Source organism: Camelus bactrianus, chromosome 2 (genome assembly GCF_048773025.1).
Source record: "Camelus bactrianus isolate YW-2024 breed Bactrian camel chromosome 2, ASM4877302v1, whole genome shotgun sequence".
NCBI lineage: Eukaryota > Metazoa > Chordata > Mammalia > Artiodactyla > Camelidae > Camelus > Camelus bactrianus.
In genome coordinates, this window is record NC_133540.1 from 16,932,067 (window position 1) to 16,954,491 (window position 22,425).

Genomic DNA, 22,425 nt, shown 5'->3' on the forward strand with positions numbered 1-22,425 from the left:
ATTAATGGAGTAATGAAGCCCCACAGTCTAGTGGCTAATTGGGCCTCCCTGTCCTTCTTCATGTTAGGAGCTGGAGGGCTTGGGTAAGGCCCCCAAAGCTGTTTTTGGTGAGCTTTCAGCCCTATCACACCACCTGGGTTGTCCCGTTTCAGTCACATGACTTTGATTTTTGCAGGTAGGTGTGACTCCTGGACAGTGACTGGGACTTCCAGGTTTCCCCTACAGTAGGAACACTGAAGAAATTTCAACCCGTAAGTTGTGTTCGGGGGCCTCGAGGACAAGTAGGGACCCACATAAAGATATCTGGATGGGTGGCGATCAGGCCCGAGTCTTGGAAGGACAGAGATTCCATTACTGTTGTAACAGTGAACTTAAGGGAGGAATTCGGGAAGGTCTGATGCAATTCAGATTAAAAATATTATCTGGCTTTTATTGTTAGCAGTAGTGGTTTTTAACCCTTAGACTCATTCCCGCTTTTTATAAGAAATATTTTGTAACCTTTCCTTTTTGGTGCCCGGAATTGAACATCATGGAAAGTGTAACCTAAGTATAAATATGATAAACAAATAGACAGGTAGATGGAAAGATGGGGTACCTAAATTCTTATATTATGGGGTATTTAATATTTTTGCTAATTAGTGACCTCTCAGGACAAAAGGCACATACAAAGGAAGTCACTTCTAATAAACTATTTTTCCAACCATTACCTAACTGGGAAACAAGTGGCTTCACAATGTTAGAGCACTTCCCAGGCCCCGGGGAAAACTCCTTGTCAGAGTTACACTTGCTGATGGTGTCCTGTGCCAAGTGCAAGCAAATGCTGTTCAGAAGCTGCCCGGAGGCTGACTCCGGGGATTCCTTCTCCGTCGCAGCTGTGAGGGAGCCTTGCCTTTCCTGACCACAACCACAGAGGCGATTTTAAATCTCTGAAAACTGCCATACCAGTGTATATCACAACCCCCATAAGATACGTTGAATAAAGTAGAAAACTTTAAGTGCCTCCTTTAGGATAGAAATAGGATATAAAATAAATCATGATTTAAAAAATTCTAGTGCCTGAATAAGTGCTACATTACACTGGCTGCATTATTAGGTTAGACAACTTCATTACTGCTTTCCATACCACATCTTCTAATTAGATATTACTTATCTTTTTTTTCCCTAAAGAAAAAAAAATCATATGATGCATTCTTGTGTCAGAGGTGACAAGCAGAGAGCAAGTGTAAAACCGGAAATCGTGATGATGGTCAGTCTAATATCAGCTCCGTCACTGCGCAGATCATCTTAACTCATTTTACTGCACTTTTTGGAATTACCTTCTCACTTGGAAAATCCCCTGTGTCAGTTAGATTTGTTAGTAAAACAATTTGTTTTCTTACTTAGTGCATCAGTGATGTTTTCAAAATGATAAAAAATTTTGCCCATTGGATTTAAACAGTTGCTTGTTCTCGTAATTCATGGCTCACGGTCTCGTATTTGTCACAATTGGAGAACTGTGTTTTCTGTGTGCAAATTCTCATTGCTTTGGTGACGCAGGGACACGTGTCCTTACTGGATGGAGTATGATAGTAGTTGTTTGCATTCTCTCCCTAAATCTGGAGTCCTGTGTTATGATTCCTGTTAACTTAAAAAATATGAATATTGTTATTTACCTAAGTAGATAACATCGCACCAGTGATGCATATCAAATTGGTCCAACTAGGAATTCCAATATTAAATGAGACAGTAATTTCACAACTCACTATTCCAAAAATTTGGATTGATGGTTCAATTATACCAGGGACATTACCTGTTGTAATTGAATCAATCATTGCTTTCTTCAATAAAAGTTTCCATTCCATCTGCTCTTTTGTTTTATTGTTCTTCAGTGTTTTGTTTGCTTTCTTTCCCAAATATATATGATTTTGGTTTTGTCATTGAAAATCCTTGCTGGTTTTGCTACCTCATGCTGGAGAGGAAGGCTTGTGACTGTTTTATAGTCACTGATTTCATGGTTGTATGAGTGCTTAATGCAACCTTGCAGGGATGTGGAGACCTAATGAAGTATGTGCATAAAAGGCTTAGTCTACATTGAGTGCAGGGTTAGTGTGAGCAGCTCATGTCATCAGTATCATAGTTAATCCATTACAATCATCCTTTGTTAATCAGTGTTATCATTCTAGCGTCTCCAGGAGAGGAAATGTAGTATTCTAAATGCAAATCTTTGCCACTCTTTTAGTCAATTCAACACCTTTAAAGCTTTGCTGTAATAGGACTGTGTGCCTGCTATCCCTACTTTTGCTTCTCCTGACCCAGGACGCGGTCTCCACGGCTGGTGATCCACAAGACACTGGATTCTTGGTCCCATGGCTCTGTGTGTTCTGGGACATCTGGGGACTTCAGCACAGTTTTAGGGGCTTTGGTCCCCACCTCTTCATAGCATTGCTGAGATGAGATCTGTGGGTTCACCCTCATTCTTGAGTGTATTGTGCATTTTTTCTAGAACCAACACACGCTACCGTGGCAGCACTGCTTTGACCACGTGCTGGGGCAGCGTGTGCTTGTCAGTTCTTGGGTTTAAATTTTCTGTTCTAATTTCTATAATGGGGTATATTGACAGATACACTCCATGTAAACAGAAGCTCTGTGGGGTTTTCAGCAACTTCTAAGAGCATAAATATTCCTGAAGAAGCTAACCTTCCTCCCAACAAGTGAGAAGCAAGCTGGTAAGTCCTGGGTGCCTGTGGCGGCCAAGCTGTGCAGCCCAGGCTGCTCACTGAGGTGCAAGGAGAAAAACTTAAAAACCTACTTCCATGTTGTGTTTCACAGAATCTCAGAACTGAACGTTTTAATATTTAAAGAGGGGTGATTTTTTTATATATTATTTTATTTTTTCCTTTTTCAGTATTATTAGGTAGAATTATTACAGTTCAACTCCACATACACATTGCATGTAAATACCTGTATAGAATATACTGCATTTTTTAGTTTACATATATGTACTAATTATTGTTTCTAAGAACACATTAGAGTTTTAGATTTTTAAACTTACATAGTTACCAGAGGAATAAAGCCAACAACAAAAGAATAATAAACAGAATATGGTAATCCAATCACAAAGGACAGTCTTATGTGCTTACACATATTCAAGAAATCAAAATAATAATTATTTCATTTGTGGTCTTATTATTATTGCTATTAATTTTAGGTTCCTCATAAATGAAGTCATATGGCATTTTTCTTTCTCTTTCCACCCCACTTCACTTAGAATGACAGTCTTCAGGTCCATCCATGTTGCTGCAAATGGCATCTTTTATGGCTGAGTAGTATTCCATTGTAGATATGTATCACCTTGTCTTTATCCAGTCATGAGTTGATGGACATTTGTGTTGTTTCCATGTTTCTTGTTCTATGTCCCTTCTGGCAACAATTACTGATTTTAAACATTTTCCACCTTAAAATCCTTCCTGAAGGAGATGTGGTAACAAGAATCAAAAACAGTTACAGCACAAGGTTGTGTGTGATGGGCCCTAGGGGCTTGGTAGGAAGGTTGGCAGAAAGGATTTCAGATTCTGATGAAATGATTCCTCCTCTTGTAGCCCTGCCTACCGCCTCTTTCACAGCTTGACCTACAAGTCTGACCAGTCCCTTTTGTGAATCCCACTGTATTGTGCACAAATTTTTTCCAATTGATGTCATCCCGCAGGGAACTTAGGTAAGGCACCCAAGCTCCTGTGTTGGTTTCTTCCATCAGCCCATAACTTCCTTGGGAGCCAGGACTGTCTCATTGCCCCAAGGATCCCTAATGCCTAGTGAGATGCCTGATACAGCTGGTACTTAACAAGCACATGAGTCAAATGGAAAAACCTGATCAAAGGAATGCCCCTTATTTTTCAGACATGCCTACTTGAGTACATAGTGTAAAATGACATGTTTTCTTGGATTTGCTGTCAAATACTTCAACAAAGGACAAATAAAAGAACAAAGGTCTGAATAAAGGAAATATGGAAATGTTTGTGAATTCCTTAATCTGGGTGATGGGCTTATTGTACTATATTTATTGATGTATACTTAAGTTATTTTATGATTTTACTATCTTTAGCTGAATAGCAAGTATTAATACGTATTAATTGAAATCCTTTGAGCAGACCAAATTTACCCCACACAAAATCCTTAATATCCTAGTAGTCTGTCTTACAGAAATCTTTTCCCATAAAGACAGGAAAAAAGGGAAAGACAGATCCGTGCAGTATTTCCATATTGTCAAAAGGCCAAAGATCGACACAAAAGAAGAGATTCTAAAAAAGATAGAGGCTGAAATCAATGTCCTGAAAACCTAGCCAAGAATTCTAAATGTCCCAACTTAACTAACCTCAGCACTGCCGCATCAAGAATGGGGCAAGTAGAACCTTGAGGATTTTTTTTTAAATAAATAAATAATGATCCAGTTCCTACCACAGGCAATTATGCTAAGAGTGAGTATAAGTTCTAACACCAACTAGTGTACAAATTATAATTTCTACTTGATTCAAACTGCTTCTTCTATAAAATCTGAATCTTTTTATTCTTAAGACAGATTTGTGGCATATGACCTAGTGATAAAATTTTCAACTCGCTTGTATTAAAAAAGTTCACCAATGTGAGAGTTTATTACATCAACTATTGCTTTTTGGGAAATCCATGTGCCTTGTCACTCTCTTCCATAAGATTTCCTGTGGAAAATTCAATCCCTCATTCAGGAAAGGGCTGAGTAAACGGTCTGATGGAAAACCTTCATAAACTGCAACACAAGAAAGTGAAAATGACAGTGAGCAGCCCGTGAAGCTGGAAGACACACACAGTGCACGGCTGTGTTCCCGCCGTGACTTTCTGTAAACAGCAGGGGAAATGTGCATCTCAAGAAATAGACATAAACACTTCTCAGGACCTGAGCACACAATTTCCCTTTCAGGGTTTAGTGGGCTTCCATTTAATTCTATGAGAAGTGTTTAAAACAACAGAAAAACAGCTGAGATATGGTTTAAAGTAAGTTATGTCTTAGTGAAAATAAAGCCAGCTGATAGTTATCATTTTTACTTTATTTGATCTCACTCTCCTAATTTACCTCCTCAACCTCCGCCAGAAAATGATGGTGAAGGTCCCCTCCTGGGTCAGAAGGCTAAGTAGAAAGTACCAATCACATGGAGGTGTGCTTTGTTGTTTTATTTTTCAAAAGAAACTTGTTTCATTCATGTGATTTACTAATTAAGATCAAGAAACAAACTCTATTCAATAAATGGTAGCCAACACATGTCATCATATCTGCTCATCAGGTTTGGCCCCATGTTACACACATTTACATGGACATGTGACATGTGCTGTCATGGGACATGGTGAGTGGGGACAGGGTCTCTGCTCTCACAGGGCACACAGCCTGGTGGGGGAGGCGGTGTTCAATCATTGCCCTTTTTTTTTAATGTACTTACAAATTATGGGAAATGCTATTTAAAAAGAACAAAGTGAGTCAATGAAAGTGAAAAATTCAAGGACAGTATTTAGGCTGAGGGAAGACAGGGAACCTCTTTGAAGAGCTGACACTCCACTGAGACCCAAAGGGCAACTCCGGTGCTGCAGGTGAAGGGCAGGGACACATTGATAGAGGGCTGATATCCAGAATACACCAAAATCTCTTTAAACTCAACAAGAAGAATGAATAACCTGCTTAAAAAATGAGCAAAATGCCTCAACACACACCTCAACATAGAAGGAAACTAGTTGCCAAAGAAGTTCATGGAAAGATGCTCCACAGCATCTGTCATCAAGGGGCTGCAGACTGAAACAGCGAGGTACCACTGCACACCTGTCAGAACTGCAAAAACGCAGAACACTGACAGCACCAAATGCTGCTGAGGATGTGGAGCGTCAGGAATTCTCATGCATTGCTGGTGGGAATGTAAAATGGCCCAGATACTTTGGAAGATGGTCTGGCAATTTTTTACAAAACTAGACGTACTCCTAACATATGATCCGGCAACTGTGCTCCTTGGTGTTTACTCGACGAAATGGAAACTTGTGTCCATACACAAATCTGCATACAGATGTTAATAGCAGCTTTATTCATAATCACCAGACCTCAGAAGCAACTAAGCTGTTCTTCAGTAGGTGAATGGATAAATAAACTATGGTCCAGGCAGAAAATGGACTATTATTTGGTGTTAAAATGAAATGAGTTATCAAGGCATGGAAAGACATGGAGGAACCTTAAATGCATATTACTAAGTGAAAGAAGCCAATCTGGGAAGGTTCTGCAACTGTATGATTCCAACTGTATGGTGTTCTGGGAAAGGCAAAACCACAGAGACTAAAATTTCAGAGGCTGTCAGAGGCTAGAGGGGAAGGAGAAATGAATGAGGTGCAGCACGGAGCATTTTTAGGGTCACTTATACAGACTACTCTGTATGATGCTGTGAGGGTGGATACATGTCATTGTACATCTGTCCAAACCCACAGAGTGCACACCACCAAGTGTAAATCCTAGTGTCAAGCATGGGCTCTGGGTGATGATGACGTGTCAGTGTAGGTTCACCCATTGTCGCAAATGAACGCTCTGGTGCAGGCGTCAATAGTGAGGAGGCTGTGGGGACAAACTGCAGTTCATACACCCAATCCAGCCCCAGCCACCGCTGTTAATAAAGCTCTGTTGGTATGTGGACTGTCCGGCTGCTCTGGCTTCTGAACAGCAGAGCTGTGCAGCTGCACCAGAGATCAGGAGGTTTGCAGACCCTGAAATATTTACTCCCAAGCCCTTGACAGAAAAAAGCCTGCTGTGTCCTGTTCTACACGAATCACAATTCACCCGGATGAGACAGAACAGCAGGGCCCAAACCAGGCATGGTTAATGGGACAGAAGCAATGTTTTAGTTCCAACACCTTTGCTGAAGTCCTGCAGATCCAGCGACAGACTGTAGCCAGGAAGCGTCTGCAGAAGGAGTCGGTAGCAGGCCTTCCCGCCAGGCTCCGGGATGCCAGGGGCCGCGCGCTGCACGGGGGCCACCCGCTTGAAGAAAGAGGACTTGCAGTGGAAGCTGATCAACTCATAGAGCTCGGAGAGGATGCTGCACTGCTGAATTCTCTCATCGGAACGCTGAACCACAGGGAGAAAAGCATCAAGCATCTGAACGAAACATGTAAGTGAAAAAAGACACTTAAAAAAGGTTTTCCCATAAAACAGAGACCTGATGACACAGGAAGGAAGAGGAATGCTGACTTCGTGCACTGACCGGACCGGATGCAGAAACGCAGGGAAACAGCACTGTGCATATGCTCCAGGCCCCCTCTGGGCCCCACCTCTCCATGTTCAGCCTGTCCTTTTCCTAGAAAGGCCCGTAGTCCCTGAAACAGAGGAATCTGCTCCCTACACATGAGACGCAGAGAAGGGAAGGAGCAAAAGAAAGGGAAAGTAAAGGAACAACGTTTCATCTAGACCCTAGGATTTGGACGGGACTTTCACCAAACACAGAACCTCTCAAAGCACAGAGCACACAGTGAGAGGCTGACAGTGTGACTGCGACTTCTGCTCCTTAAACACCAGCTACCTGCCAGCACACGCTGTGCCCGTTACTGAATCATTACAATCATTTCAGAAACTATTATTACCCCGGCTCACAGGCAAGGAAATCTGAAACTCGGGGAGGAATTAGTATCATCCTGGACAAAGTCCCACGACCCAGAAGTGTCAGAGCCTCCGGCAGACCCTGGACTAAAATGCTCCTCATCACCACGGGCCCTGAGCCTCAGGCTGAGGCCACGTCAGGTCTGCATGGGCCCAGAGCACGAGTCTGTGGGACAGGGAATGCTCCCACTTGAAGTGCCAGGCCAAGGCCCTCAGGAGCCTATGAAATGAAACCAAATCCCCAAACTCATTTCCAACCCACTGCCCTGTCCGGGAGGACTGCTCGGCACATCTGTGCTGTCACCTGTGCACAGGCTGTGAAAGGGGAACAGACAGTGACTTGACGTCCCAGTGGAAGTGGCTTGGAGACCGCTTCATCACAGGACAGACTCTCCCAGCTTCCAACGTTAACTCTCCATTCCATTTCCAACTGGAAAGTAAGTTTAGACTTGTTTTCCTCTCCTAGAAACAAAGAGACTGGTAACATCAGCGGGAAACTCAAGACATAGGAAGAGTCTCCTGGCCATTTGGAAGGATAGGCCAGAGAGGGAACAGAGACAGGGATCAGAAAGACCCGTGTTCCAGTCCAAAGTCTGCACATCACTCGCTTTGACAGTTTCCTTATTAATACAGGTGAAATAATTTAATTATGATTGTTGGGAAAATTAATTGAAATAACGTATGCCACTAGCATACGTCTAAATTCCTTCATGAGTGTCCCAGAAATGGACGTGATCGTGGTTAGTTACTGTCTGCCAAGTCTTGGGTGCTAAGCTCACATCAGCCAGCCAGAGATGTGCCAGAGAATGCCTCACCAGCCAGCAGCCTTCTCCAACTTGGAAACTCACAGTGTCTGAAGAACAGGCAGTGGTGGATGCTTTGGGACACTCTGGAGGTAGCACTCCAGGGATGACTTTAAAAAGCTGGGGAGAATTTAGGGGACCATACAGTTCAAATACAGAAAACACATTCCATGTCTACCCACATTCATCTCTAGCCATGATGATTCAGAGAGGAAATACATATTCAAACGTACACCATTTTCCCACATAAGTGTATCAAAACAATTTGGAAAGAATGTAACTTTCTTCTCTAGATCACACAGCGGGGATTACAAGGTTTGTACTGACAGCCCTACTTGTAAAACATCTGCTAACGTAACTGGGTCCACTATGAGTCATCATCATTCGAAGAGAAGGATGGAAAAGAACAAAGCCTAGCTAATACGCTCCAGTCTTTTGTTGGGTTATGATGTCACAGAGGAGACGGACAGCTCAATAAGGAACCACTGTGCCATGATCACGGAGCCGGGGAGCGGGATGGGCGGCAAGATGTGTGACGCAGCCGCAGCTGTGCCCGCGCTTCTAGGCAGGAACCCAGTCTCCTCGACAAGGTGTCAAACGCTTGTGCCCACTTCCTCATCACCTGACATGTATTAAAGAGAAATGAAAACCTATAAATGGCCAATATCCTCGGTGGGCACACCGTCCAAAGAGCAAAGTCACAGTTTGACAACTGGCCATCCCGGTTCCCTGGGATTCATTCTTGGAGAACCTTAAAAACTACTCCTCTGTCTTCAAGAACTGCTGCCTACTTGTCCTATCTTTGGCTCAGGGATACAGCACGTTCACGTGGACTTTAATGTCGGCACAGATTTGACTGTCTTTCTCCAGGTTCACTTGTCCATTCTGAAGAGGCCTGAGCTAAGTCCATCCTCTGTAAGATCTATTCCCTCCTGTGACAACTCATCGAGCCTGCAATTAAAAGCCAACTGAACAGGAGTGTCCTCAGCTAAAAATGTCACCCACCCTTTGCTGTTTTCTTAATCTCCTCTCCTGGCTAATTGCAACAGACTAACACTTCCCTCCACCCAAGTCCCCAACTATGTCAAACAGAAAATAAGGTCCATAAAAGAGGAGACAACTCTATAGTCACCTCTGAATTCCTAGCATATACTAATGTCAATAAATTGAACTATGATTATGGCTTCTTTCCTTTAAAACCTTTCTGGTTATTTAAATGAGACCTTGGAACAGAGCTGTTTGGGTCTAGTATCTTGATCCAGAAAACTCAGGAGGCCTTTTTGGGAATGGCTGTTCACTGATTCATTCAAAACCCAACTTCTCATTCCGGGAGGAGCTGTGATTTTCTGCCAGGAGATTGTGGTAACTCTCATGACAGAACAGCTTTAAACTAAATCCTTACTTTCGATTTGTTATTTTTCCCTGATTCCAAAAAAATTGACTTTCCTTCATTTCTTGCCTTGAGGAATGATGTTTTTCTTTCTTTCTAATTCACCCTTTATTAAACAGGCTTCTCAGAATGTGCTTGGCCTTACATAGGATGAGCCATCCAACTCCCAGTGTGAGAGGCCTGGGTCTCACCTCCTGCCCTCCTGTCAGGGCAACTAACACGCAGTTCAGGAGCCAACTGGCACCCCAGGGCTTCTAAGGCTCGCATATCTCCCAGAATCCCTGCTTTCTGGGTTGACTTGGCTTCTGAGGATTCCCCTCACTTTCTTGAAAATTAGCTGTGCAGCTTGAAAGATGAGGAAGGAAGGTTTTATTTCTTAATCAGCATTTTAAGGAACTTGTGTAATGAAGGTTTTCACAAGTTTCTAGAACCCTCCATTGCCGAGACAGAAAACACAATAGATATTTTCTAAATTTAGGTATCATGTGCATTGTTTCTTTGCTTTTGTTTTCTTAACTACTAACAGACATTTTTTAATTAAAAAAAAAATAAGGCCCCAAATAGGATAGAAACTTGAAGGGGCAAACAAAATTTAAGGACAAAGAAAGAAAAATGATAAGTACTCTACAAAGTTAATAGAATACAAACACTATGGATCAGGTCAGCAATTCTCAGTAACAGCTAGTTGAAACATGACCATGAGGTAAAATGTCTCTCCTGTCAGGAGATGGCCAACAGAAAATAGAATTAAAACAACAAACTAAAATTCTAAGTCTGGCGAGGTACAGAAGGCTACCAGCTAAATGTGTCTTCTTCTGGAAAAGAGGAAGACTCACCAGCTCTTTTCTGTGGAGCCCAGGGGAGGGCGGTGAAGTGAACTCTGTAAGTACCCAATTAGCAAAGTGGGTGATGAATAAAGAGACGTGAGCTTTGATGACAGAGATGATACTACTATTCACTTGTCCGGTAAAGTATGTCTTCACGTTCAGTGATCAATACCTCGGCGTCCTCAGGGATTGAGATTATAGGAAAATGCACAGCCCGGGCCAAGACCTCCTCTGTGAGCTCATGACATTGCACTTAGATGTCTCAAGGGCACCTCCAACTCCACCTGCACAGAGCTGACTTCACGGTTCTCCTCCCATGGCCGTCCTGCTCAGTACTCCTGGTTGGGGGATAAGGTCGCTCTGCCTCTCCCAGCTCAGGCCCATCACTCACAGATTTGACTGGACCCCTCTTTCAGGGCTCAGATTTCCTCAGTCACCGAGCCCCACCACCCACACCTGTCCTACCAGGTATTCACAGGAACTCCCTCAGCACTGACTCTGTGCTGGGGACCACGCTGCACACTGTGTGCATGTTATCTCACTGGATCACCACAACAGTCCTGGGAGGTCGGTACATCACTGCTTCAATTGTTTAGATAAATTGTTTCACTTCCTTGAGTGCGTCATCCAAAGTGACACGGCTACTGAGCCACAAAACTGGGACTGAAAACCACTTGAAAATTGAACACTGCTACACCTCGCAGCCACCCTACTGTGATTCATCACATCACCTCTTGCCGAGCCTACTGAATGTTTGCAAGCATTCTACAAACACAAAAGTGATCTACGAGAGCACCCCACTCCCCTACTTAAAATCTGTCAATGACGGTCCACTGTCGTTCAGAGAAAGACCCACCGGGCCTGAGCACAGCCCAACGGCCTGGCATCCTCGTTCCCTGCGCGGCCGCGCCGCCTCACCCACCAGGCAGCTCTACACGTGCCGTGTCCAGGACAGGGATGCTGACTCCGTACAACCAAGGGCACGTCTCACTCGAACAATGATCACCCTCTTCAGTGGTCACCCTCTTCAATGCTGACTCTCAGAAAAATGTTTTCTCAGGATGAATCAATATCTTTTTCCTTACAACTTCCAGTCATTGATAATGAGCTCCCCCCAAAAGAGAGAACACTTAATAGTCAGTCTCCTTATCTGTAAAGTGGGAATAACAAGGAATTATGTGAGGTTTTCAGAGAAATAAAATTCATGTGAGTCTGAGGGACAATTCCCAACATACAGTAAGCACTCAATATGGGCTTACTTAGTATTAATAAGAATATGTTGCATTCCAGCAACCTTAACTCAATGTTTTATGGCTTTATCCAACAGACTACTGACAAACTGTTGGACGAACCCCTTTGAGCAGATCAGCACAAGCGTACTGGGAGAGGTAAGTGCTGACTCCAGTTACAGCTGCAGCCACCCAGCACTACGGGGCGGGGGCAGTTCGCTCAAACTCTTACATGTTGTTTGAGCATTTAGTTGTCGTTATTGAATAAAGACAGGTGTTCTTTAGTCAAAGCTCCTGAAACATAAATCTTCAAAAATAGATACAAATTAGGTTTCAAGTACAACATTCTCACTAGAAATTATTTGAAAATGATAGTCTTAGCTCCTCTGCACATCAAAAGGTCATGTTCTTAATGTATCTGACTATATACACTGAAAGGATTGTTTAAAAGAAATTAAGATGAAGCCATCCTAAATAAGCTCTCAGTATCATCTGCACAAAGCCCCACCCAAGGGTCTCATTTCTCACTTCCACATAGGTGTTGAGGTAGCTTAACCTGGGTCTTGGTTTCTTATGACACAGGGGAGGGAAGAGTTGTGGATAGATTTACGTAGCAAATATAAACCTAGTGTATTTGATGTGTAGGAATCCTAGAAATAAACAAATTGATATATAGTCCCACCCTTAAGAAGCTCAGCCTTTCCATTTACAACAGCATTAAAAATAAAATGGGAGATACATTTAACAAAAATTTACAAGATTTGTACACTGAACATTTTGAAGTATCACGGAAAAAAAAATTTTAAAAGATCTACATATATGGAAGACATCCCATGTTCATGGAATGGTAGACAATATTGTTAAAAATGTTAAGACTCCCCAAAATGATCTACAAATTCAGTGGAATCCCTATCAAAATTCCAGCTAACTTCTTTGCAAAAATTGAAAAACTGATCCCAAAATTCATATGGAAGTGCAAGGGATCCAGGTCAGCCAAAACAATCTTGAAAAAGAACAAAGTTGGAGGACTCACTTTAAAGGTTACTACAAATCTATACTACTCAAGTCAGTGTGGTACTGGCATAAGTTTGGATACATAAATCTATGAGGCACAATAAAAATCCAGTGGGGGAAACTTACATTTACAGTCAGTTTTCCACAAGGGTGCCAACAACACTCCACTGAAAGAATAGTCTATTCAACGAATGGTGCAGGGACACCTGGGTATCTGCAGGCAAAAGAATGAATCTGGAACCCCCTATTGTATATAACAAATAAAAATTAATTAAAAATGGATCACAGACAGAAACGTAAAAACTAAACCTATAAACTTTCTAAAAGAAGACTTAGTATAAATCTTTGTGGTCCTAGGATAGGCTATGGTTTCCTAGATATAATACCAACAGCAAAAGTGATAAAAAAAAAAAAACAGATAAACTGGACTTTGTGAAAATTAAAACCATTTGTTACAAAGGACATCATCAAGGAAGTGAAATGAAAGGGGAAGAGGATAGCTCAAGTGATAGAGTGCATGCTTGGCAAAAAAAAATGAATAAATCTAATTACCTCCCCTATAAATAAATTGTTTTAATGTTTAAAAAAAGTAATGTGAAACGACAATCTGCAGAATAGGAGAAAAATTTTGCAAAGAATATATCTAATAAGAGACTAGTATCCATGATATAAAACAGATGCTTACAACTGAACAATACAAAGAAAATCGACCCAATTTTTAAATTTGCCAAGGATTTAATTAGATACACAATTGGCCAATAAGCATATGAAAAGATGCTCAGCATCACTAGCCAAATCAAAATAAAAGTGAGATCTCATTTTACACCCAATAGGATGGTTATATTCAAAACATGGACAAAAACAAGTGTCGGTCAGGAGGCAGAGAAATGGGAACCCTCACATGCAGCCGGTGGAAAGGGGCAATGGTGCAGGTTCTTTGGAAAAGTCTGGTGTTTCCTCAAAAGGCTAGAGTTATCATATGGCTAAGCAATTCTACTCCTACATATAGTTTCATCCCTCAGTGTCCTCGGGGAGTTGGTTTCAGGAAGCCACCACCCTGGATTCCATAATCCAAGGATGTTCGAGTCCCTTAACAATCAGCCATCTGGATCCATGAAGTGGAAACTACAGATATGGCGGGCCAACTGTACAGCCAACAGAATGAAAACATATTCTCACAAAAACTTGCACATCAATATTCATGGCAGTATAATTCAGAGTAGCCAAAGGTTACAAACAATATCCATCCATCAATGAACGGGTAAACAAAATTACCAAGAATAGTCCCACAAACTTTTGGTCATTGAATCTTTGACAAAGGAGGTGAGAACATAAAATGGAGTAAAGACAGCCTCTTCAGAAAATGGTGTAGGGAAAACTGGACAGCTGCATGTAAATCAATGAAGTTAGACTACTCCCTCACAGCATACACAAAAATAAATTCAAAATGGCTTAAAGACTTAAACATGTAGACAAGACACTACAAACCTCTTAGAAGAAAACATAGGCAAAACATCTGACATATATCTCAGCAATGTTCTCCTAGAGCAGTCTACTCAAGCAATAGAAATACAAGCAAAAATATACAAGTGGGGACTAATTAAACTTACAAGCTTTTGCACAGCAAAGGAAACAATAAGAAAAATGAAAAGACAACCTATGGAATGGGAGAAAATATTTGCAATAAATGAGACTGACAAGGGCTTAATTCCCAGAATATATAAACAGCTTTTACACTTGATAAGAAAGAAAAATAAACAATTCAATCCAAAAATGGGAAGAAGTGCTAAAGAAACATTTCTCCAATGAAAACATACAAATGGCCAATAGGCATATGAAAAAATGCTCAATATCATCATCAGAGAAATGCAAATCAAAACTACAATCAAGTATCACCTCTCACCAGTCAGAATAGCCATCATTCAGAAGTTCACAAACAATAAATGCTGGAGATGCTGTGGAGAAAATGGAAACCTCCTACACTGTGCTGGGAATGCAGTTTGGTGGAGCCATTGTGGAAAACAGTATGGAGATTCACCAAAAGACAAAAAATTGACTTCCCCTATGACCCAGCAATCCCACTCCTGGGCATATATCGAGAGGGAGCCCTAATTCAAAAAGACACCTTTCCCCAAATGTTCACAGCAACACTATTTACAATAGCCAAGACATGGAAACAACCTAAATGTCCACTGACAGGTGACTGGATAAAGAGGTTGCAGTATATTTATACCATAGACTACTACTCAGCCATAAAAAATAATAAAATAATGCCATTTGCAGTAACATGAATGGACCTGGAGAATGTCATTCTAAGAGGAGTAAGCCAGAAAGAGAAAGAAAAATACCATATGAGATCGCTCACATATGGAATCTAAAAAAAAACAAAACAAACAAAAAAAAAACAAAAAACAAAAAACAAAACAATACAAAGAAAGAGATACTTATCTACAGAACAGAAACAGGCACAGAGACATAGAAAGCAAACTATGGTTACCAGAGGGGAGACGGTGTGGGAAGGGATAAATTGCAAGTTCAAGGTTTGCAGATACTGATTATGTATAGAATAAACAGCAAGTTTATACTGTATAGTACAGGGAAATATGTCTAATATCTTATAGTAACTTATGTTGAAAAAGAATATGAAAATGAATACAGGTATATTCCTATATAACTGAAGTATTGTGCTGTAAACAACAAACTGATGCAACATTATAAACTGACTAGACTTCAATGAAACTATTTTTAAATAGACCAAAAACAAAAAAGAAAAAAAGAAAAAAGATATTATTAAACCAAAAGAATAAATTACTGTTTCAGGCTACAACATAGATGAACCTTAAAAAAGTATGCTGAAATAAGCCAGACACAAAAGGACAAATACTGCCCTTTTAGGTGAAGTGTATCTAAGTGTTCATTGTACTACTCCTGTAAATTTTCCGGAAGTTTGAAGTCTATCAAATTAAAAATAAAGTGTATTATTCATTAAAAACATAAAACGATTCCTCACAGGAGGGCTTTAAATAATAAATGAAGAAATGCATGTAAAGCTCCTGGAACAACACTTTGCATTTCCACAGTCACTGCTGTCACTGAAACTCAGAGGGTGGTGACAGCGCTGATGAGAGCTGCCTCTACTCACTCCCCTGCAGAAAGGAGTGAGGGCCTGGGCTCTGACAGGCAGGGTGACAGTGAACCTGAGTCAGACACAGCCACGCCCCAGACTCTGTGTTACCCAACTTTCTTATACAAACTGCTGCATGTAACGTAAACACGCTAGAGGGATGCATCTTACAACATAGGCAATACAGTCAATGTTTTACAATAACTATAAATGGAGCAACTATTGTACACCTGAAATATATCATATTGTAAATCAGCTATACCTTTAGAAAAAATTAAAAAATAATTTAAAAATGTTATAACTTTAATATCAGTCCGGTTTTTAAATAACTACGAAACAGCTTAGAATGTATAAAAGCATTTAAGTGTGATGTTTATTTACATATTTATTCACTTTCAGCCTCCTGCTAAAAAAGAAATTGAACAATTTTTTAAACACAGCTTAACAACCATAACAACAAAAAGACAAAAGTGAGAGTGAAGAGAAAATGGAGATTCAATACTTAAATGAAACCAGGGGGAGGTAAAGTCATAAAATCGGATGCTATGAAGTCAGGGTAAGTGTTAAAGGCCGACTAGAAATTCAGCTGTAAGATTCTTGGCAGCTAAAGCAAAAAGAAAAAGATGATGGGGCGGGTGGTAGAGCTCAGTGATAGAGCGTGTGCATAGCATACACGGGGTCTCGGTTCAAGCCCCAGGGCCTCCACTAACAGATAAATACACCTAATTACCTACCCACCCAAAAAAGCCCCAAAGAAAAGAAAAAGAAATTTTTTTCCTCAAAAAACCTGATATTAAATTTAGATTAAATTCTTAAAAAAAAGAAAAGAAAAATAGAAAAAAATGAGTGACACAAGCGATAATGCCCGTGAGATAAATCTGCAGTGGCTGCTGGCAGGTCCCCATGTCCCAAGTGGGAAAATCTAAAACACCCTTCACACCACCAGAGTCATCCTCAGCCTACCCCACCCCTCCCCCTGTCAAATGCAGGAGCACAGGCAGGGCCTGGCCTTTGCTCTCTCTGTGTCATCACAGTGAGACAGGATGGAAGGGGACAGAGCACAGCCATTCAAGGAAGGCCACAGCAATTAACATCAAAATGGTGAAGCATTCAACCCCCAATAGGCCTTGAGGCTCAGGATGAAGAGATTTAACTTCTAGCAGAGCTTGAGCTTCATTATAAACCCATTGTAAAAGTAACATGGTGAATAACATGCCCCAAGGCACAATGGCAGTCCCAAGGCTAGCCACAAAAGGTCAAAGGGTGGGAAATGGCCAACTCCCTGGGAATTCCATCCCCTTGCCCTTAGGCTGGTCCTTCTAATTATTACCATATGAAACCACCAAGCCCATGAAAACAAGCAACACAGAGCCGCCTAGCGGTCACCCCTCTCTCTCCCTCTTCGGAGAAGGCCCACACTCTGTCTGTGGAGTGTGTACCTACTTTTAATCTGAGCATCAAACCCCTAAACTTCATGGCGTTTCTCTTGCCTTTCAATGAATCTCTCTGAATAAATCTACCTTTGATCAACAGTGGCTTGCTTTTGAATACTTTCCTGCATGAAGCCAAGGACCCACATTTGGTGGGGCACATCCCAGGGGCTCAACCAAAGCCTGAGACACAGCCCTTCTCATGCCCCACTTATTTTTTTCTTGTATCAACAGGACTGGGTTGTGAAGGGAGCTCTGAGGCCCTGGCTAAGGGACAGAAGCAGCCCCAAGGGCTCGAATTGGCGGGCAGCCTCTCTCCCAGGAGGGGCCTGGGTCTGCCCGGTTCTCTGAGTTTCTTTGTTGTGCTGACTCCCCAGCCACAGAGCGTTCTCCCTAGGCCTGTCCCCACAAAACCCTTGTCTCCAAAATACAAGCACATCATGTCACAGTCCTCTTGTTCAATCAGGAAATGTTCAGCCCACTTTTTCCTTCCCCAGTAAAGAACCTAACTGTCCTCCTTCCCATCCCACCACTTCTTTCTTTGTGAGAACTCTGCACTCTCCACACACCATGATGAACGCAGGTGCCTTGCTGGCTGGGACATAGATGTTTCAGTCTTACACAGCCTGCGTCATTTCACATTCCCCTTTCTACCTTAAAAAGCCTTTCCTGAGTTTCCCACCCCTCTGATTCTGAACTTCACAAAGTGCTGAGTTTACGGTCACTGTGTGCATACATCCCAGGTTTTGAGTATGTTTTCTTTGCAAGATCTTCATTAAGGAGCTGCATCAAGAAGTTTAAAGAGGCTATTCTTACATCTGAGCAGATGAGCCTGCATAAAATTTAAATGGCTTTGAATAGACTGTTAACCGGGGACAGAGATGTCGCAGGTCCTAGTCAACAGTGTCATGAGGCAAAACGTTCTTCAAAGGCTCAGAGTGGCTTCTGAACGTGGAGTCGGCAGGGAGGAGTTGACAGGCAGTGAGTGGGGAGTGTGAAACAGCTTACGCTCCCCCAGCTGGGGAAGAATTGGATTTTTTTCTAGTTTTCCAATTTCTTACTACCTTTTTCTTTTATTGTCACATACCATTTCATATGAATTAAGAAAATCAATGTCAGTCATTTGGGCCACTTGGGAGAAGCTACACAATGCCATTCACAAGTCTGGGAAATGACAGCCACACCAGTTTGGTTGAAAGACCAGTGGGGGTATTTCCAAGGTGATCACGGGAATGCAGCAAACTTCCCAGCTTCAATCACCTCATCTCAAAGGTGGGGCCAATAAAACTACCGAGCAAAATGCGTGATGATTATGGCCGACATCTGTTTACTAGGTAAGTGACCGTGACAGCTGCCACTTAATGGGGAATGAGAATGATGAACGAGGCCCCGTCTACCTGGTCACACGTGCCCTGCCTTCCTGCCTTGGTGCAGCAGCAGAGTTTGTTTAGCTGAGATGAACGACCCCAGAGCAGCCCCGACGGGAAAGCTCCCAGCTCTGCATGGCGAGGCGTGTTCCTTTCCTTCTCAGAGCTGATCACAGTTTGCAGTTATCTGTTTTTATGTTTATCACTTTTGTAACTGCCTCCCCCCCGGAGTTTTGCTCAAGCAGCACAGGGCCAGGTGTGTCTTGCTGCCTGCTGGATATTCTGGGCTGGGAGACAGCCGACCTCACATCTGGCTCAGGTGCTGGCTGAGGGCAGAAGGCCCAGGGGCCCATGCTGAACCGAGGCCCCTGCACCCAAAATTATGGTCTGACTTTGGGAAAACTACACAGTCTTCTTTACCCTGAGATTCCTCATCTGTCCATGAAAATAACTGCCCATGGCACACAGATTTACCAAGATTAAAGGAAATCACCAAATTCACAACCTATTCAAGGGGCTACCAGTGCATCCTCAACAGACACATGCTGCCTTTACGGCTCTGACACACGCCAAGCGGGGCGGCCGCACACAGTGAACACTGCTAAGAGCCAGTGTGTTAAGTGCTTCATGTGTGCTATAATACTCTTTACAACTTACAACTATCCCAGGTAGAAACGAATATTATCATGCCCATTTCATAGATTCACCAACAGGTTAGGAGTGGTTACATTCTAGTCCAAGGCCCTATGGTGAGGAAATGGCGATTTAAACCTGAATCTGGGCCCAGGCCTGGGCTCCATCTCTCTCTCATCCACCTGACAACTTGCCTATGAAATCCACCTGTCCAATACACGTTTGCAGCCGGCCAGCTCTTAAATACAATGTGTTCCACCGTTTGTCAATGTTCATTAATCACCATAAACTGTTATCAGAAACCACTAAAGAAAAGAAAGGTGGGCTTATGTCCCTGCCCACAAAGAAAAGGAATTCTGCCTTGCCTTCTCCTGTAACGTGCAGAAACCCTTCCCTACACCACCAAATCCTTTTGTATGCTTCCTCCATGTTTATGTTTGCACACGGCTTATTAAATTAGAAGGTACCTGAAGTAATTGCATCTCGGTTGCTTTCCAAGTTTGCATATTATCCATAATCAGTCTGTGAACGAAAATACTACAGTGTGAATGAAAATACTACAACAATGTCAGTAAACAAAGAATGCTGAAACCAAGTCATCAGTGGCTGCCACCACCCCCCAGCGAGGACAGGCATGCAGCCCAGCCTCTGCAGCCACTCACAATGGTGCCCTCTGAGCAGACTCAGAATAAGAAAGGACAGGATACTTGCCCTAGATAGCTAGGTGCTTGTCTAAAGAATGAATTCAGTGAGTCCAAATGTTTGCTTCCTTCCATACATGGAAAAGCACTAAATTCTTGAACTTGAGATACCTGGCTTTCTTTAGATAACAAGCAATCTTTTATTGTTCCAACTTCCTGGTCTTTGTTGTAAAGCTCCTATATATCCTAGTTCCTCCTCAAACTCTTGGGAACAGTCCCTCAGAGTGATCTGAGAGGCTGTCATCCCGACTCGAGTCCTCCCGTCAAATAAAACATAACACTTAACTTTTAGGCTGCACATGTATTTCAGTCAAAAGTTTTGGGCACCAAAAAGGGACCCAGAGCAGACTTCTCTCCAACTGAACTCTCCGAGGAACTGGAGCCTTGGTACCAGCAGTTGCACTTTGTGCCCATCCGCCTCCTCGGGGAGTCCAGATGAATTTGGATGAGTCTCTCCTGGTTCTTGGATCTCACATATTGGTTGATGATCCTGAGTTTTATTTGGCGGTGTATCCAGGTACCTGGCCCTCCAGTTGAAAGAGACTGGGAGGAATTACCCACCCAGTGGAGGCATACTGGGTGGGGCCTGGTTGAAAGATAACAGGAAACACCCACCTTGAGGAGACGTCCAAAGTGGGGCTGGTGGAAACATACCAGGAAAATACTCACCCAGTGGAGACGTCCTGAGTGGGTCCAAGTTGAAAGACGCTGGGTTCAGGACTGAGTGGTTAGATAAGAGGCTGGTCTAATGTTGTCCTCAATTTGGTTACCTCCATTGAATTTTTTGGAATAAAAGTATAACTCTTATGAGGAACATTTCAACTCCAAAAATGGGACCCTCCTCCTGGATGATAACAGCTTTCTCGGGTGACGGAGAAACTTTCAGGAATGGTAGAGGCAAAGACTTCATGCCACAGTGTTGTCCCTGCGGGAAATCTTACTAGCAATTTTATTCTGAGAACCCGACCTTACAATGGGGAATAGAACTTTCAAAAAAAACAAACAAACAAACAAACACACAACAGAAAAGAAAAAGAAATGACAGATTGCCAGCCTCCAACTAATACACTAGCCAGGTTTATATACGTTCAAAACTTACAACATTAATTAGGAATTAGAAAAAAAAAAACTCACTCTGAAAGTAACTAACCAGGAATGATAAAATATTTTTTGGAATTCTGAACTTATAAGAACAAAATCCCCTTTAGGGGGAACTTGGATTTCTCTTCCTATGTCCTTGAAATGTAAACGTTTTATCTTTCTCTGGGTGTTTTATCTTTGTGTATGTATGTATATATGTGTTTCTTTTTTTTTTTTTTTAAACGAAACCTTGGTCTCTGCCATACAAAAGGTACAAGTATTGTGTACATATGGTGGCCACGCAAATAAATTGGGATTCTCAACAATCCTTTGTACCAATTTTCAGATATTTTGCCATCTTAACCGTTGTTGCATCAGCCTGGACCACAAAGGCCTTTAGCTTTTGGAAAGTAAACTTTTGAATTTTATTTAAGCAACACCCCCACTCTCATGTGGAAAAGCCTCTTCATCTTATTCATTTAAAATCACTATATATATATATATAAATTGATGGCCATATGATGGATCCTTAGTTTGGGAAAACTTTTAAATTGGTGAAAGTTGAAAAAGCTCTCATTATAAACAGCTCTTTTATTGGTACCTATTAAAATCAAGTTTAAAGGTAGAAAATTATATCTAATGGTTAACCTAAGAACTTAGTTAAAAAAAAAAAAACTGGCTTGAAAAGCTACATTTGTGTTTTTCCTTTCCGATCAATGGTTTTAGAGATGCTAATAAATACTTAGAATAATTAATGTTAATTAGGTTGAATAACTGGAAAAAGGATTGTAAAATTGTTGAGAAAAACAAAAGATAAGGGGCTTATCCCAAATGGATATATATTTTTATATGTTAATTTTGAATGAGATAAATAAAATGGACATTTTTGGATTTAGATACAAGGTTTTGATACTACACTACATAAAGTAAAAAAAAAAAAAAAGGGCCAAAGAGATCACCTACTGCCCCCCAACATTAAAGTTCAAACAAGTCCGCTTTAACACAGTTTAAAATATATGTATTTATAGAGCTTAAAAAAAATACATATTTATAGACTGAAATACTTGATCAATAATTGGGACAAGAGACCAATTAATCAAATTGAAAATTGAGAAGGGCCTAAGCTCTTTGGCTCAAACTTGGGGATCCCAGAGAATTTTCTATATAATTAGATACAATGCACAAAAAAAAAAAAAA

General features: G+C 41.6%; 1 protein-coding gene across 1 annotated transcript in view; it reads right to left on the bottom strand.

Annotated features, from left to right (window-relative positions):
* Positions 1–2,748: 2,748 nt before the first annotated feature.
* The window catches only part of LOC141579581 (trafficking protein particle complex subunit 9-like), a 90,288-nt gene continuing 70,611 nt past the window's right edge, over positions 2,749–22,425 (bottom strand). Inside the window, exons 19-20 of the mRNA XM_074376349.1 lie at positions 13,020–21,134; positions 2,749–7,132 (exon numbers count right to left, since the gene is read on the bottom strand). The gene's annotated coding sequence lies outside the window, so the exon portion shown is untranslated. The remainder of the gene's footprint in view (positions 7,133–13,019; positions 21,135–22,425) is intronic.